The sequence below is a fragment of the Podarcis filfolensis genome (assembly GCF_964270895.1).
Source record: "Podarcis filfolensis genome assembly, chromosome: 1".
In the NCBI taxonomy this organism is placed as follows: Eukaryota; Metazoa; Chordata; class Lepidosauria; order Squamata; family Lacertidae; genus Podarcis; species Podarcis filfolensis.
In genome coordinates this window covers 55,308,330-55,327,587 of record NC_139604.1, presented here as the reverse complement: position 1 = coordinate 55,327,587, position 19,258 = coordinate 55,308,330, and the positions used below count along the sequence as shown (strand labels likewise).

The window sequence follows — 19,258 nt, the reverse complement described above, 5'->3', positions numbered from 1 at the left end:
AAACAAACATATACTTATGCAGGCTGGCTGCCATGCCTCAAACTCTGCATCGCAAGCATGCTTTTACCCATGGGGCACAAGCACGAGCTCTCTCAGCAAACCTGACATTCAGCCCTTGAAGGACCAGCTAGCTGGTGCTTGAACAGAGCGACAACCAAGTGAAGAAAAGTGTTTGGTCTCAGGTGCCCAAATGTTTGCGGCTGCCTCAGAGAAATTCAAGATACATGGCATAGGTCCATTTTCATAGCCCAGGAATGCAGCCCCACGATTTCCAGCAATAGCCAAGATGATTTTTTGGGTGTGTGGAGACCAGTGGCTACTAGCAACTGCAGCTATGACTGCCTCCAGTGTCGGGGGCAGGAAGCCTCTGAATACCATTTGCTGAGAATCACAAGTGGGGAAGAATGCTGTTATGCTCAGGCCCTAATTGCAGGTTTCCCCACAGGCCTCCATCTGACTGGCCACTGTGAGAACAGGATGTTGGACTGGATGGGCCTTTGGTCTGACCCAGCAGGGCACTTGTGGAGTTGTGGAGGCTTGGTCTCAACCAAGGCACTGCATGAAGGAAATGCCTCCTTCAGTGCCCTGCAAATGGTTGCACTAGGAACTGTGTCATCAGCTGGCTAAGCTACATCTCAGGAAGGAAAGGAGACAACGAATGTTGACTGCAAAAATAAATCAAGTTAGTAACTGATCTGAAGATGTAAGATACATTAAGGGACAGCTTAACTTTTGAGAAAACCCTTTCTGCAGGAGCCTGCATCTTTTCCGTTCGGGAATTCCTCAGAGCTAATAATTTCTTCAGTCGTAATAGTTACACAGAAAGCCTTGAGAACTGCAACAATCTTATCTGGAAATGTTGCGGGGGCTATGCGGGCTTCCAATAGTTCTGAGTTAGTCCTTTACTGTACTGTTTGAAAAAAGCTTTTAACAAATCTACACACAAAACCCTCACATCCTTTCAATGCTCTGTGCTCTGTCAGCTGTTTCTTCCCAACCAAATGTCAGTTTGAAAGTCTCCATCTTGTAGATTGGGACTCTAAAGGAAAAATGTAGAAAAAATAGATCATCATCAACCCAATTCTGATGGCAGAATGTGAGTTTCCTGGTCTCAGAACCCGGTGCCCCCTAAAAATACACACGGTTAACGTGTGCATGCCACAATGAGATACCGAATCCATCTTCTTGAAAATTTCAGCTTTCAATTAAAGAAATAGTTGTGGAGGTAAGTATGAAAGCATGGGGGGGGGGCGCTTTGTGAAAGCTTGCAAAACAAGACTGTTGTTGACTAGGATTTCCAGTGATTGGAGGAAGGGTTTTCTGGGTCCCTCATAGACTTTGCACTAGCCATTGTATTCACCTTTTCCACACAGGACTTGGATTGTTAAAACAAGCTCCATGCCTAGGCAGAATACACAGCCCTAACAGTGATGCTTGAGTCATCTTCTCCTTTCTTTATTTCACAAGCCCCACCTTGTAACGTCCCTATTCTCATGGACTGGATCACTGTGAGAGAGCAACATAAGAAGCTGCTCTTTACCAGGTCTGACTATTTGCCCATCGAGCCTAATACTGGTATACTATTGCTGACAGCAGCTCTTCAGCATCTCGGGCAGAGATGCCTTGCATCACCTGCTACCTGATCTTTTAACTAAACTGGAGGTGTGTGTGCCAGGGGTTGAACCTGGGGTTTTCTGCATGCAAAGCATGTGCTCTACCACTGAGTTATGGTCCCTCCCCACTTACATGGCACGGGGGCAGGGCATACCCCTATCATGACGGTGCTGCATTATGTCCTTGGGGTGATCAAAGACACACAGCATTCAAAGACACTCAGGCCCCAACTAACCCACAGAGCAAAACTAAAAAAAGCCCCTGTGTCATAGCCCATGTGGTCCAGGCCATTTCCTCTTTCTCCAACCTGTATGCAAGATCAAAGCAATGTACAACAACGTGCAAACAACCTGGTAAGTTTGGCTAGCAAACAGGAAGAGTGTGGGCACAGATCTGGAATAACAAGTGCTGCAGGTCTATTCTTTTGGTACATGCCACACAGCTGCACAAGAGCACGATCAAATGTTGCAGGATGCCAAGCTGCTGTGGGTGTGGGCTCTGGACAACTTCATACTCAGGCACTCAAAACTGTTAGCTAGAGTAGATATGATCTGCAGCACTGCCTCTGTTACTGCCATCATCCCACTCTGTTGTTGTTGTTGCTGTTGTTGACAAAAGTCTTGCAAACACGGCGCGCTCTCTCGCAAAGGAAAAAAAAGAGGCTGGCCTTTGCAGTAACACCTACACACAACTCCTAATAGAAGCATCCATTTCTCAGGACAGAAATCCTTTCTTTACTCTGTGGGGGGCACAGGACAAAGAGACGCATTACCTTCCACCTAGCAGGCACTGAACAATTTTAGGGAATAAAAATGTAATCTCACTATATAGCACGGCCACTCTTCACAAGCTTTAAGTATTTGATTTAATTCTGTTCTCAGGCTTTGATGGGAGGCCTCCTGTGGGGTGGGGGCAGGGGGGACAATTTCACTTTTCCAGGTCAGAAAAATCCGGCTATTTATTAAATCTGAAGGATCAAGCTAGAGGACATGTCACCGATGCAAGACACACATTTCACAGGAATCCCCCTGCCTAGCAGATTAAGTCACTCAGTCCTCAGTTCACTACATAAATAGGTGTTCATTACAGCACTGGTGATGTTTTGGAGACATATCCGTTGCAGCATTTTGAGCAGGAGAAAGGATTATGCTTCCCTTGAATCCCTCATATACACACACAGCACCCTGTGTTTTCCACTCAGCTACATCTGCATCCCACTTGAAATTTCACATACTAGTCTTGGCCCAACCCAGATACACAAAGCCCAGCAAAATAGAAAACTAGCTACAGCTGAAATTAGGTGGCTTAAAACTAAAGAGACATAGAGCTACTCATTTAGTTGGTGGGGAAGTGGGAGGAAACATCAACGTCATGCAAAAAGCTTTCAAAGCAAGCCCTTTTGTTGTTCAGGCAGAAAGGAAGGAAGCAAACAAGGATTTCCTGGTCAGACAGGAAATGACATTGTGTTTAGAAACTTGCAGGAAAGAGAAGGCAAGTTTGCCTAGTGAACACTAAATTTTGTCTTGCCTGAAAGGAGCAAGGGTGCAGGACGATAATTCTGAGGGAGCACAGCACTGACACCCAGACTTATTCCCCAAAGGATTCCTAATCTATGCTTTTCTTTTACAGCTGTGGAGCAGTTGCCTCCTTTAACAACTCCAGACTCACGCATACTCTCTGTTCCTCCTGCCAACCAGGGACACAAAGCTGAGCATTTACCTCCTGATGTTCCCTCTTTGAACATATTCATTTTACCTCCTCCCCACACCTCACTAAACACCAGAATGCTGTCACTCACACCTAGACCACAGGCACACCTATTAAGTTACTCTTTGACTTGAGCACATCAAACCTCAATCCTACTACCTGGCAAGTGACAGACACTATATATGGCGATATGCCTTCCTTAGACTGGGACACCAATGCACTAAAGGTTCCTAACAGTGAGAACATTTTCGGAACTCCCCTCCTATAGATGACTCAGATGTATAATACCTAGAAGCTGCTTATGACATTATGAGAAATCAGCTGTGTTATTTTCACAGCTACTACAGATAACAGTTGTGAGTTAGCCAGGCACCGTCTCATACCCAGACACATTACTCAATGTGGAAGAAATCTGATGTGACATTTCCTGTGTGCCAATGACTGATAGGCCCACTCAAGGAGGGCATCAGCAAGTAAAGGGCAATGACAACTAGAACAGTGGGTCCCACGCATTTTTTCCCACAGATCACCCCAAAATTGCTAAAGGGCCTGGCAGACCACTTCTATCTATATCTATATCTATCTATCTATCTATCTATCTATCTATCTAATGCCTGTTGCAGGAATTGTAAAGCTCGCGGTGCTGTACAATTTTCAAAACTGTATTTTTATCTCTTACATTATATTTTATTGCATTACAAGTTCCATTCCATAGAATTCAAATGGTTAAGTGCTCTTCACAGAACCATGCTGCTGACTAGTTGAATGAAGCTTGCGGGCCAGTTTGGGAACCCCTGGACAAGCAGACATAGGAGGGGGGAAATCAAAGGAGGTGGGTAGAAAACAGATGGATTATCAAAGCAAATCATTTCAACTCTTCTGGACGGGAGTGGCTCAAACAAGACATTCAGGCCAACTAGAAGCAAGTAGCACAGGCTTCTCCGTCACCTAGACAAAACCAGCTTGCTTGATTCGTAAGCAAGGCAGTGGCAGCAGTGCATGCAACAACATGTTCAGAAAAAATGTATGTACTACTCTAGAGGGCAGGGAAAGGGGCGTGCCGATTAACATGCAGACAGGACTGTGCCGAATTGCCCTTCCATTAAAGGAGGCTGGTTTCAACCATGGGAGGAGTAGGGGGTTGCTGATTTGAAAATATTTCCAAGGCCTGCAACTCACTAATGTTGCAATACAGCTGGTCTCCGGGTATATTAAGCAAGAGTTTCCCCCCCCCCAGCAGGAATTTGGAAGGGTGGGAGGGGAGGAGAAGGGGGGTGGGGAAGCAAGAGACCCTATTCAGTTTAGCTTGCGGGTCACTGTAAAAATCCTGTATGTAAAAAAAGGCAGACCCCCCTGCCCCCTCCAAAGGTAATGGTCTCAACTTTTGCCCTCTTCATGTCAAATGACAGTAATATCTATAAAGAAGATGGGCACAATCATGTTTTCTGCCACCTTGGCTCTTGGGCTGTTTGACCCATTATAGGCCAGCAAACCCAGCTTTGCCACCTGACAGGGAGCTGCTTGCAACCCTGGTGCTCCTCTCAGCCTTTCTGTACTTTCCAGATGTGTGTATTGCACACGTTATATTTTTATGCATGAATCGGCTCTTAATCCGTATGTCATGGGGTCAGAACCAAACCTTAAAAGTCTGTGACAACATTGGAATTCAACCAGTCACAAAGGGTTAGCCATCGGCCAATCAAACACAGCATCGGAAAGCGCAGCATGGCATATTTCACAGCAGAACTCTCATCATCCCCAACCATTGGCTGTGCTGACTGGGGTTGATGGGAATCCAACAACATCTGAAGGGCCACAGGCTCTGCCCCTGCCCCCATGTTCTATAGGTTGTTAGGACTTTTGTTTTTACTTGTGGAGAATGCAGCAGCAGCAGCAGAACTGTCTGGCAAGCCACACTCTGTGTTTGGAGATTGTGGGTGCTGGCAGTAGCTGTAAGTTGAAGAACTGCAGAAGGGTGTGTCACGAGGACTTGCTTCTACTTAGCCACAAGAACAGCCAAAGCTGCACTTAAGAGAAAGGCCAGGAGATTGGCTTCTAATGGCAATATACACCATCAGCAGAATCATCCCGGTGTTACAAAGTCAGTTTGAGCAAGTCTGTTTCCATAACATCACATGCACCTTCCCTACATTTGCCCTGAAACTAGGTTTCAGGAAAATCAAAGGGAGAACTAATGGTCTCGCTGTCAGTAGTAGTTTGTTCCTTCCAGCATCACCATTCCACTTGTCTTGTCTCCCCAGACCTGTCTCAGAGTTCCAGCTATAAGAAGTGAAGCCAGAAGGCAGCACTTACAAGTCCATACTGGGAATACAATATCCACAAGACTCCCACTGTCCTCTGTTCCCCACCCAGAATGTCCAAAGGCCAAGTCAACTACATGGATGAGCTAAAGTCTCGCTTGAGAATGACAGATGAGAGATTTTGCAACAGAACAAACATGTGCCAGCCTGTCAGAATATGTTGCAGAGCAGGATAAATAGGTAAAAATAAAATTTCAAAAATCCTCAAGTGTGCTTTTACAAAAGAGATAAGTATGCAATTCTTAACTACAGGGTTGGCTGATAAAAGCTATTTCTTATGCATTTTATGGCCATCCCCATTTCTCACATAGCCAAAGAGCTAACGGGGATGTGGGGACAGCAGAAGTGTATCTCAAGGAGCATGCAAGTTACAATTTTGAGCAGATGGAGAAGGGGGACATAAGACACCCAAGGAACAAATAATTGGAAGTTAAGGATAACAAGGCACAAATGCAAGCAGGCTCTCTTCCGTAATTAACCCAATGCTTTCTGAATGTCCTACCCACTTTCTTCTTCTTAGTTCTTGTGGTTGCATACAGCCCACAAAATAGGAAACACTACTAGAGGGTAAAGCCACCATGGTTTGTACTTCCCTAAGTCTGACAGCTGTGGCTCACACTTTGATGACTCAGGTAATGGCAACCACCAGATCTATTCCGCAAGCTCCCCTCCTGTCACTAAACCCAGAATAGCTCTAAAAGCAACTCAGAAGCCCCTTGATTAGACAACACCCCAGCAAGTCCTACTTCATCATGGAGGAATGTGCAAGCATCACTGGCATTGTCACCATCCCTTAATGACCTCCATGACATTATAGGATTTCAGCTCCAGATCTCCAGTTTTAGTATACAGATATCCGGACAAGACTAACAGCAGTCTGTGGGTGTATTTATAAGAAGTAAAGGCTTTCCAAATTCTTTTGAATCTGAAGACCATTCATTAACTACCATCTTTCATCAGGCAGAACACTTACGAATAAAACCACCACTCTACACCACTTAACCTTCCCTTCTACCTAAAGTAGAACCTAGCAGAGGATGATCTCCCAACCAAACATTCTTACAAGCTATTAAGACAAACTCAGTTTTGAGCTATGTGGAAGCAATTGCTTCAATTGCAAAATCCTATGGCAAGAACAAAGACAGCCAAGTTCACACAGTTCATGTTACAGAATCATGAACCATTCACTCCATTCTCCCTGTTTGCCAGTCCAACCCACCCTGCTCCTACTACCCACTGCTCCTGCTGGCAACAATATCACAGTAACTCATTAAACCTATCTGGCCTTCCAACTACTGATATCAGCAGCGGCACAGATAACACTGTTCAATTCATGTGGGGGGGGGAGCCATTTTAACCTGCAGACTTTCAATACACTCTCCTTTTCCATTTACAGACAGTTTGCAAGTCATTTTATCAAAGGGACACTTGCTTTCCACATGTATAAATAATTAGCTTGGCAAATTTCAGATTCAAGGACAAGTATAAAAATAAGTAGAAGTCCACCCAGGCCCTTTGCCAGCATTTCAGAAACAACAAACATCATTGTGGATGAGATCTTTCTACCATGCAACTAGCCGCACACCCAAAACTCAGCAGCTGCAAGATTTCCAAGCTTGCCACTTCCTCACTTAAGCCCACTTCAAGATTTAAGCAAATGAAAAACTACAGAAGCCATCCCAGCCAGGTCTGCCACTTCTCAAAAATGAAAGTTAGGAGCACTATATGCAGATATAAATATAGAATATCCCCATCTAGAGCCAATATGAGGAGAGGAACCAAGTGTGGTATGGCAAGTTCCGCTGCTATTGCCTGTTCCTGTTCAACCCTGTCCCCCACTTTACCACTGAGCTGTCAAGACACATTTGTTCTGCCTTGCATCACTGTCCTCTCTCAAATTTTCAACCTTGCTTGCTAAGCACAGAAGCCTGTCCCCAGCCCATTCCAGATTACTATAGGCTTGATGAGAGTAACACAAGGTGTGCAAAACCAGTAGTGCAGCTAAAATCTAAGATGCACAAGCCTGATGCTCCTTTTATCAGGGATGGGGAACCAGTGACCCTTCAAATGTTGATGGGACTCAATACTCCCACCAGACCAGCAAATGCTCAGGGATGATGGAAATTGTACTCCAGCAATATTTGGAAGGTCACAGCTTCCCCACAATCTCCAGATTGTGGCCCTCTATGGCAGCACCATGTTTATCATGCTGCATCCCTCCCTTTCTGAAAGGAGCTCTAGATGGCACATATGGGGTTATTCGATGTTATTATAATCACAACAGCCCTGCAAGGTATCTCAAGCAGAGATTAAGCATGCAGTTCTTGACTACAAATATAGCTAACAGATGACACTTCTTATGGATTTTATAACCAGGGGACCTTTTGGCTAAGTAACACAGAACTACCTTATTCACATGCAACACTGTCCACTACAATATAGTCCTAAAAAGTTCCTTAGCTCAGGAAGTTAAGGTTTATTATGACTTTCTCTTAAGGTGGGAGCTGCAGCTGCCTTTCTACCATCAACTTACTGCTGGCCTTTGAGAAGTCATGCTTCTCTTTAAAATGGAGGTGAGGGAAATTCCCCTCAGCATGTGCTCAGCCTAGCACACTGCCCCACCCCAGAGTGCAAGCAAGCAGTCTGCAACTCAGGTACCAGAGTGCTGAACTTTGCTTCCTCAAAAGGCGGCCATGAGCTTTACAGAGTACTCATATGTGTTTACGTGCTACTTTTCTGAAAGGGTTTCATGTTCCCACCGAGTCATCCACTAGGCTGGCCAGAAACATTTTTGGACTCAGTCCATACAGGTGCAGAAAAGGAGTCAATGGTTCAGTCTATTTACTCCATTCAGATGGAGCTTAGGTGACACCCCACCACCCGCCAAATTGTCCCTCCCCACCACCCCAAAGGAACCACCTCAAGAAGCATGAGGGCTAAGCTATATAGGATCCATCTCCACTGCCACGAGAAACCTTCACTAGTCTGTTCACAAGCTTCTCTCTCCCAAAGCCTGGACTATAAAAAAGATCAGTGGCTGCTCACCGCTCCAGGAAATGTATATTCAGCCCAAGTGGTACTATCACAAAGCAAAAGGGGAAGAGAGATAGTGGCAAGAGCCCCATAACTACCAGTCCTTTGATATTAAGGCATTTCTCTGTAGATCTCAAGGGAGGCAGGGAGAGTGCCTGTACTCTGCCAATCCCATACTTCCTTTGTACTGGAGGACAGGACAATCTCTTCTACTGCACGCATTTGTTCTCACTGGCAGAAAGCCAGGATTTCTAACATTTTAGATATATATTATTGTGTTATAGGGCGACTTCTGAACTCACAAGCTGCCCTGTCTTGTTTTGTTAGACCCAAACACAGAAAGCCCCTCCCTGCTCCTTTTTGAAGTGTCTTTGTGTTCGGGCCTCACAGAGAGTGAGCTTTCTTAAGGGCTTGGTGGCCAAGGCAGGTTACTACTGTACTGCAATTCCACTGGATTCTCTACCTCAGAGGACCTGGACAAGCAACAGCAGAAGAAACAAAATGGCACAGAACGGACAGTACAGGAACTCAACCAACTCTCTCCGACAGCTGCATTGTGAATTGCTCCTCCTTTTGCTATTCTATCCACTCAGCACAATACGGGTATGGTGGTCTGTGAAAATTGCTTTTGGATGTTAGCATCTTTGTCTGGGATCCACATCCTCCACAAGATCCAGAATCCAGAGCATGCTTTCCCCAGGAGTCCCCCTTTCAACTCCTGTCTTGAATAATAAGAAATCCAAAATATAATCACAAGTTCTATGGGGGGGCAGGTATTCACACATCCCCGATCAGCGCACTTTTCTAGAGTTAACAGAGGCACATCTCTGCCCAAAAGCAGCCTAAAATTCAACAAAGGAAAAACAAGAGAGGGGAAGGATGAAAGAATCAGAGATGGGATAAATGTGGGAGCAAGGGATAAATGTGGGAGCAAATGCAGTTAAGTTTCTTACAAAGATTTCAGAGTACAGCTAACCAAGATCCTGAATGCCGCTGGTACTTCTGACTGGTGGGAGACCCATCCTAATGAAATTTAAGCCTAAGCATCAGCTGGTTTCATGAGCATTCCTGCTTTTATAGAGACACCCCCAAATATTTTAACGATTTAGGTAATTAGTAGTAAAAAAAAAAAGTTCGCAAGTCGCCAGAAGGCTAGCCGACGAAAAGGCTTCAGCGTTTTTAAAAAATCTCAACCCTTTAAAACAAAGGCAAGGTTGCTTAGACCAGTAGATAAAAATCCAGTTACCTCTCAATGCCCGGTGGCAAAAGGCCCACTCCCCACTCCCTGAAAGGCGGAGGCTAGCAGCCCCTACTTTAAAAAAAAGAAAAAACGAAGGAGGAATTTTGCGTCCTTCTACCCAAAGAGGCGAGTTCCGAGCGGCTAACTTGGGAGTCCGTTTCGAAGCAGCTTTTGGAGAACAAGAGAAAGAGGCCCCCACCCAAACGCACCTGGGGAGAAGCAAAATGGGATCCACCCAGCCCGGTGCCTTTCGGAGCGCGTTTGACACGGGAGCCGCGAGGGAGAGCGACGCGCGCGGCCCAACTCCTCTCTCCCCTCTCTTCCGAAGCGGCACCTTGGGAAACCGGGGGAGGGAAACCTCCTTTCCCAGGAACTCCCCTCACATTCCTCTCCTTCAGTCGCCACAAGAAAGGGAGGGGGAGGAGAAAGGGGGGAGCCAGCAGCCCTCCAATGCCCACCACCTTCCACACAACACAAAAGTTTTTCTTCAAGGGAGGGAGGGGAGAGGTGCTTTTATTGTAATGCACCGCCTTACCTTTGTCTTTTTTGCCCCCCGCACTCTCCCCTTCGGGAATCGCGCAGCCCCTCTCTCGAATGCTAACTAAGCAAGTTTTACTTCTTCCCTTCTTACAGGTTTTTGTTTTTTTAAAAAAAGAGGCGTGTGGCGGGGAGGGGGGGTTGGAGAGAAGAGGCAGGCTTTTCTTTTCTCGCGTCCGTGAGAGTCGCCGCCGAGCCAAGTGCTCCTCAGTTTCCTCCTCTGATCATTCAGCTTGACAACTTCGTGTAGAGACTGCACGGGACCAGACGCCTTTTTGTCCCGCTGCAAATGCAAGGCAGAGGGCGTGCGGGAGGAGGAAATAATAAAAAAAGCGTGCCGTTTCCTAACAAAAGCACTAAAGACTCCAAGAATAAAATCTCAAAGGGAGCTTTTTTATATATATAAAAACACCAGCAGCAGCGCGCGCGCACACAAAAGGCGACGAAAAAAAAACCGAGGAGCGCTGCAGCGATCTCCTGCTCCTCCTCCTTTTCCTGCGGGACCTTTTCTCTCGCTTTTTCTTTCGCCCTCCCCCCCTCGCTCAGCTCCAACACCTAAAATGGAAGTTGCACCCAGCCGACGGCAAAGGAGGCTGGGTGGTGACAAACTGTGCGCTCCAGCCCAGCCCCTTTTTCCCTAAGTGATGTCAGCTTCTGCACGGCTCCAATGGGAGGCAGGCATCAATCAGGGAGCCGAGGCTATCCAATAGGAAACTCCATTGTAGAATTTCTTTTTTTAAAAAAAAGAGAGGAGAGGAGATACAGACAAAAAAAAAGGGGGAACCGCATAAGAAGGGAAAACAAGGAAATATTGCTTAAAATAATAAACAAAGCCAGGTTTCCACTAAAAGAGACAGGAACGCTCTCCATCCCTTTACATTGCAAGGATGCGCTCACATTGCAATTCAACATGCAAAACTTCCGCCGGTGGCAATGGAGGAAGATTCCCGGGACCGAAGTCAATTTTTAATTATTTGCGTTTCCTGTCTTCGGCGAGCTTTCGCAGCGCCTTTACACTTCGGTCCTAGGCGTGCTTACTCGGAAGTAATTCCGATGAATTGATCGCTGGGAAGCATCGCCACTGAATTGCAGCCACCTCTCGTGAGCCTAAACGTTGACTGAGGCGGCGATCCCGCTGGAGTTCGACGGGACTTGTTTCCTTGTACTGTAAAGTGCGCCTAGGACTGCAGCCTTATTTGTTCTTGTGGGCGCTTTCCTTGCACTTTGCATGCAAGCGCTCCATCTCCGGAAGGGAGGAGACGGGCACTACCTATAACAAAAGGAATGCAGTTTCCAATCCTACCTTGGTTATATTAGGACTCCTTTGAAACGCACATGGCCAGATAATCAAGTCTTACTTGGCAGCATTGTTAATTGACATCAACTGACAGAAATTTACTCTCGTTCCCCCCCCTGCCGCCCCTTTTTCTGTGGTAAATCAGCTTCTTTGTCTCTTTTATTGGCCTGTGTTTGGAATTTACACAATACAATACAATGCGTGCTTTGATTTCTTTTTTATTGTGTCTCCAATACAGTACTGCCATCCTAAACATGCGTGAAGCTTGGTTCTGTGCCGGCTAACTCCAAAATCAATCCCACTAAATTTAATCATAAGGCAAGATAGAAATGTTTGGAGTAATGCAAGGAATTCACAGAATTGCTCCCCTGTTAGGAAATATTCTGCTGAAATTAATGGGATTACTGCTGCTGAGTAAGGATGGACTGGAACATTTTGCAAGGTGCAATAGCAGAAGAAACAGACATGTCATTATAAATGTTGTCATACTCTCTTCAACATCACTGAAAATAATATGCTGGTCATAAGTATGTAAACTGCCTTGAAATTCTCAGTCATTTCTCGTTTTTACACATGAGATGACCTCTGATGAGATCCAAAGGCTCTTTCACAGTATTGATGGTTTGCTGCTGGTCCACCTCATCTGCCATTTTTCAAAGCCATATTATAAATGTAACAATTACAGTTAAGACTGAAAATTAGGCTGCACAATGAGACTTCTGAATAAATATATTTAGCATTACACTGTTTTAGGTCCATCATACACATCAGGGCTAACAAAAAAAAAAATTGGTTGAGGGCTTCATTCCTGCTCCAGACCATATTCTGGCAGTGGGCATAGCCCAGGATGAAGTTCTCAGTTATCCAGTCCAGAACAAAGGCTACCCTGTTTCAGTCTCTACCATGACCAACTTAGATTAGAATATTTATTTTATGCAGGTCAACTCAGAAGTTAGCAATACTGGGTTTGATGAGGTTACTCTCAAATAATATGAAAATATATTTATAATAGGTCAATACAGCTACTATTCCAGAAAACAAGTGAAATTAATTCCTTTCTGATTTTAAGGTGCCATACAGAAATAGAATCAAACATCTATGTATGAAGCTACCAATTTTTTACACAGCAGAGGGAAAAATGTATATTCTCCAAGCCATACATAACCAGGATTCTATACGTTGTTTTTACATGTGTGGTTAACAAAAATGCACACCAAAAATATTCACAAAAATAATTGTTTATTTGTAAATGCTTAATAAATGGCAATATGGGATAAATTCCTGTTTTTCAGTGGTTTAAGGATAAGTTTAGGATTTGTAATCAGAGATCCATCTATCATGAGATCCATCTATCAGAGATCCATTTATAGCAAAGGTTGGACATCCATCTGTCATGGATGCTTTAGCTGAGATGCCTGCATTGCAGGGGTTGGACTAGATGACCCCCAGGGTCCCTTCCTACTCTACAATTCTAAGAATTGTTATAAAGCTTATTTTATATCTAACCAAAAGGTCAGTGGCGTAGCGTGGGGGGTGCAGGGGGTGCCAGCCGCACCGGGCGCAACATCTGGGGGTTAGGGTTAGGGGGCACAAATCCACGGGTTAGGGGGCACAAATCCACGGGTTAGGGGGCACAAATTACTTGCCTTGCCCCGGGTGCTGACAACCCACGCTACGCCACTGCAAAAGGTATACCTTTCTGAGCTTTCCCTGTATTCTGCCAAGTACGGTATATACCGTAATAATGACACACACTCAGTGCAAGCTCAGTGTCAGCCCCTAAATCAGTGATGGGGAACATGCAGCCCGATGTTGGGACTACAACTGCCATCATCCCTGGCCATTAGCTGGTACTGATGGGAACTGGAGTGCAACAACGTTTGCAATGCCACAGATTCCACACCCTTGCCCTGCACCAGAGAGGAGTAAAAATGTGACGAGTGCCATATTAGATTGAAACAATCTCTGGGCAGACAGTGAGTGTGTCTTTCACAAAACGAAAAGTGCACAGCACTTGCATGTTTGACATTCAGTGCTTTAAAAAAAATCAGGGAAATTCTGCACATGCTCAGAGTCAATTGATCTAAGGTGTCAGCATGTTTGAAAAGAAAGGATGGCAGTCTTAATTATCTACATTTGAACATGCTTTTAGACACTTTATTGAGACTTTAAAAATCTATATGGTTAGGAGTGATTAAAAAGGGGGGTTGTTCTGTCATTTTAATATCAATTTAAGGTACACAGGAGATTGCTGTGCGCTCATATGGCCAGAGTCTACATAGGTTAATGGCACTGCAAGAGAAAGCGATCATTATTATGGAGTAATTAATATAGAAAAAATAAAGTGGATGATGATATAACATGGAAAATAATGGTACTTTCCCACATAGTACCCAATTAGTGCTCAGACTGTTCATTATGATCTGATCATCTGACCAAAGTTTCCTACAGATACGTACTGCAATAGTAACTCAAAACCCTCAGTGATTTGTTACTTGTAGTTTTGGCCAATATATAAACTTTGCAGAGAGTTAACAAAATCAGCAGGAGCTTTCATGCTGGGTTATATTCATTTGGGTTAGATCTAGATAAGCCATTTAAATATGGACAATCAAGTTTATACCACCTGTTAGGTGTTAAACTGATTCTACTTTTTCAACACTATGCGGTAAGTACAGGTTTATCAATGCCAGTGTTTCTCAAACAGTGGACTGCCTCCTGGCTATGAAAACAGTATCAGAAAGCTGGAAAACTTCCTCAAACTTCACAGTGAGCAATTGGTATAGCTGTGTTTGGTGCCTTGCTCCCTCTGAGAAACAAACACATAGCATCAGGCACACATGCTCACACAGTGGGACCCACCATGGGCCTTAGGCCACTTTCAGGAGGGCCTCAATGTCACAGCTTGCTTAGTGCCCCCTCACTGGCCTGCCCCAGCCCCATAGACAATCGGATGGACCAGCAGCTCCTTGCACGCTGAGTCAAGGTGGTCTGAGTTCTGAGGGGGAGGAGGAAGGAAGGTCTCTCTTCTCTGAGGGGAAAGGGCCAGAGGAGGTGTAGAAGGAAATTAGAAAGTGATAGGGAAAGTTAAACAAACCATCTGGGGATAGAAGCAAAGGGAGATAGCAGAAGAAAGCTGTTACAGGAAGAAAAAAGTGAATGAGAAAGGACACGGGGAAGGGCTGAAAGAAACTGACAGTTTGGGATGGCTGCGGATTAAGGTATAAATTGAGTACAGTGGTACCTTGGGTTAAGAACTTAATTCATTCCGGAGGTCTGTTCTTAACCTGAAACTGTTCTTGACCTGAGGTACCACTTTAGCTAATGGGGTCTCCCACTGCTGCCGTGCGATTTCTGTTCTCATCCTGAAGCAAAGTTCTTAACCCGAGGTACTATTTCTGGGTTAGTGGAGTCTGTAACCTGAAGCGTCTGTAACCTGAAGCGTCTGTAACCCAAGGTACCACTGTATGGGAGAAGAAATGACAGAAGATTGGTAAAAACACTTTGAGAGAGAGCCTTGGACACAGCAAATTCTGCCTAAAATAGGGAGTAAAATCCCAAAGAAAAATCCATACCCGCTGCCTTGTGGGACATCTTCGGGAGAAGAAAAGGCTAAGGAGGAAACCATACTCAAATCCGGAGTGGAGTTCCTAAGATGTTTGGATGGTGTCTTGTACACTTCCTTCCGGCAATCCCTGCAGCCAAGTTGGTGCCGAACGTATTGCTCTACTTTCCTTCCCCAAGAAGCCAGAAGCATTCCTGCTACCTATAATAGGACAGGAAATTCCAAATAAAGTTAAAAAAAAAAAAACCTCTTCCTTTACGCAACAGCAGCAGCAAGACTCTAAAATTTGGAAGGAGAGGGAAATCCCTACCAAAAACCAGTGATAATAGAATAAAGTACCGTATGTAGATTTGGCCATGATGACGGCCAAAATAAGAAATACAAAGAGAAAAATAGTATTAAGTGGGAACAACTAGAGGCGTATTTAAAAAGAAGCGGTATAAATATAAATTTACAAGTAGGGTTAAACATATGAACATCAGTATACATCACAAAAAGTGAAAGATAAGAGGAGGGAAGGATTGGAAAGCTTTAGGAGTTGCAACAAAACAACACATACAAAAAAATGTATTGCTCTACTTTCCTTTGGACCAAATCAGCAAGTCTAAGAGGGGGGCTCTTGTTGTCTGGGCAGCCCAGGACCCACATACAAGTCATCATATCTTCAGAGAAAATGCCTATACTTAACTTGAGGAAAGCTAAGCTATGGAACTCCTTGCCACAGGGTGGCTGTTATAGCAAAGAATTTAGCAATTTCCAAATATATCAATAGAAAAAGCTGTTACTAATTGCCAGCTGAATAGGACCACCTCTGCCTCCATCTTACCACCATTTTTTGATTGGCTCTGCTCCCAGACCACAGTTTTGTATCTCCCACCTGGTAACCAATGTCCCCCCTGTGGAAGGACGTGTGGATCCAAAATTGGCCTCCACAGTCACTTACATTGTTAAAACCATGTTTACAGAAGACAATCTTACCAAAGATTGTCCAAAGATTGTACCAAAGATTACCAAAGAAGAAAAGAAAGAAGAAGAAGAAGGGCCTCAGTAATCTCAAGTGATCTCAAGTGGGCCCTCAGGGTAGAAAGTCTGAGAACCCCTGATGTAATATTTCAATTAACTGGCAGGGCAAGTGAAACATCTCCTCAGGGACAATTGCTTGACCAGATTCCTCAGTGATTGACAATTTGCATATAGCCACAACACACTTTGCATGGCAAATATAAATAAGCATGTGGCAATTATCCTTCTTTATTCAAAGGTCAGCACATCTTTCATCCTAAAAGAATGTTAAGTATGTGTACTCCAGGATAATTCACTTACTAATCGAAACATGTCCAAAGGCACAGGTTACACCGCACAAGTTACCCTAAGATAACCGCAACGCACATTTACCTGGTATTACAATTTTTTTGTTTTTTCAACATAAACCATTTGTGTTAATCTGGTCAGCATTTCCTATGCAGGTCATAGTTTCTTCTTCTTATAGGAGACTGAAAGGGTTCTGTGGAGGAGCAGATCGCAACAATAGTCATGATGCATTGCAATCATTCCCCACAAGGATTGCCTGAAACGCCACATTATGCAAGTATTAAATGTCGGGGAAGAGCCTCTGCATATGCGCGCGCACACACACACACACACACAGCAGATCTAGCCCCTGTAAGCATCCTCCATAAGGTAAGAGTAAGTAAACAGGGAAATTTGCAAACCTAACCTAGCAGCTGTTGCCTGGTAGCTACCTAGCAATATTTTCCCTTCTTCTTTCATGTTCCTTCTTTTGAGTCATCAACAAAGAGGTTTCTTCAAAGTTCCTATCACAGCTGCTTGCACACAACAAGCAAGCATTTTTAAAAAATCAATTTTATACTTAGCGTATTCATATATTACTTTCATTGCAATCTTACAGACCACTTAAAGCAAGTAATTTCAGAACAGCTGGGGAAATATATGTGCAAAATTAAAAATGCTGCCTGCTTTATTCTCTTCAATATAAGAGTGATATTAACAGTAATCTGTATTTCCCTTGTTACTCAGTGTAATAGTAGTAATTGATAAATAGCCAAAAAAAGGAAAAGAAAAAAAAGGGGGGGGGGGAAGGCCAGTGGATTTGGTGCTGATTGTGCAGAAATGTAATATCCCAGGACAGGAATGTGAGAAACATATTCAAAGCTTTGGTTGGAGTTTCTCAGCTAGTCATATTATATGAGGCAGAAACCACAACAGCATACGAATAGAAAATACGAGTACAAAATGAGCAGCTTTTGTTCTTTCTTAAATAAAACTATTCACATGACATAAACACCCCCATAAATCACAGCCATAAAACATAAATGTTCAAGGCATATATATTACAGTATATCAAACTTCACTTGGTGACACCTACAATAAATAATAAAACATTCATATAGTCTTGGCAATATTGCACTTTATATTTTAACTGTGCTCTATGGGCATTTGCCAGGCATTGCAAAAATAGGCACCAATTTATTTTCCCCATTGTCCTTGACTTCAAATCAGTCAGCTTTCTAGCACAGAAAGTGTAAGCATTATAGGCTACATTAGTGGTACTCAGAGTAGACCCGTTGAAATCAATGGCCTTGACATCTGCTCTAGGTATGGATGTATACACATTATGGTTAATTTTGGTTCCAGGGTGCTCCCACTGCCTGAAGCAGAATATGCAATATATTAGCCACAATCCATATCTATCCTGTAGTTCATTGGGAAATACTGCTGTTTGGTGTGTTTTGCCTCAAACCAACTTCCGTCCAATTTGAAAACGCAAGACATGGTTAACCTGAGTTGCGTACGGTTCAGATAGCCATCGAGCATGTGCAGATGGCAGTCTCCTTGAGCAGGAGTTTGCTGCAGGTAGAAGCTGCAAGCATGGGGGTGGGAGGAACCAGGTGATGAGCAGCAAGTGAAAGCCCACTCCCCACTCTCTGATGTGTACACCAAGTGCAAATGTGATTTGAAAAGCAGCAGGGGGAAATAAAGTGCACATAGTCTATGGCAAAGGCAGATAACATTATATATCTACACACAAACACCTAGTAACTCAGAAAAGTTGTTGAGCGTTTTTGCAGCGAGAGAGAGAGAGAGAGAGAGAAAAAAACTTTTGAGCAATTTTTAAGGAAAACCACCAAAAATGACACTGCTGACATGGGCTGCTTGTCCCCAGACATTTCAGCAATTTCCACCCAGACACTGTTTCTGATGGCCGATTCCCATCTATGTCCAGGAAATTCCAGACGTATGGCAACCCTAGACCTTTTACCTGCATTTGGGCAATAGAAGTCAGCAGTGCTTTTTTCGGGGGGCGGGGGGGGACACAGGACGCAGGGGTACACATACCCCTAAACATTTTCTGAATCTTTGTACTTTTGTCCATTTACTGTATTTATATTTCCCAATTTGAACTATCAAATGGTGACTTTCTGGAGTCAAAATGACAGTACCCCTAAACATTTTTTTATGGAAAGAAGCACTGGGATTCAGACAGGTAGTGCAATAACAGACAGTGCTGTGTGTCCTGAGCAGAAAATGAGCCTGTCCTTTTTCCTGGGCTGAGGTAATTAAAAATTATTCCTCACAAATTAATACAGTGGTGGGCGTTCACTCTTATCACATCAGAAGGAAGCAATGACACTGTTTTCTGTGGCAGCAAAAACGAAAATACTGTTAGGCAAACCCAGTTGAAGCAGCAGGATATTTGGGGCAGCTTCTTGTACCTTTTCCTCCAAACCTTGTGTCCTTTACTTAATTTTGAAACTTAGTTGGTTAAGGCATAAATCAGGTGTAGTAATGTTCCTTAAATGTGAAGGTTTAAGACATTGTTTCTCTGAGCAACTGTTTGGGTTGCTTAGGCAGTGAGGCTGGTTGTGAATAGAGGGGAAATCCAGTTCCCTGGGCACGCCTCCAATCTCTCCACAATAGAAATG

At 44.1% G+C, this 19,258-nt stretch overlaps 1 protein-coding gene and 1 long non-coding RNA gene across 26 annotated transcripts in view; one reads left to right on the top strand and one right to left on the bottom strand.

Moving 5' to 3' along the window:
• The window catches only part of CTNND1 (catenin delta 1), a 56,005-nt gene extending 44,941 nt beyond the window's left edge, over positions 1-11,064 (bottom strand). For 4 of the 25 annotated variants that reach the window (XM_083586540.1, XM_083586525.1, XM_083586531.1 and 1 more), the window contains exon 1: positions 10,451-11,014. The gene's annotated coding sequence lies outside the window, so the exon portion shown is untranslated. Of the gene's footprint in view, positions 1-9,921; positions 10,077-10,124; positions 10,258-10,450 lie in introns of those variants that run through there. The other 21 variants (XM_083586534.1, XM_083586536.1, XM_083586537.1 and 18 more) reach the window with 14 other exon arrangements.
• The window catches only part of LOC310746160, a 223,564-nt gene that overhangs the window by 177,363 nt on the left and 26,943 nt on the right, over positions 1-19,258 (top strand). The gene's annotated exons all lie outside the window — the stretch shown is intronic.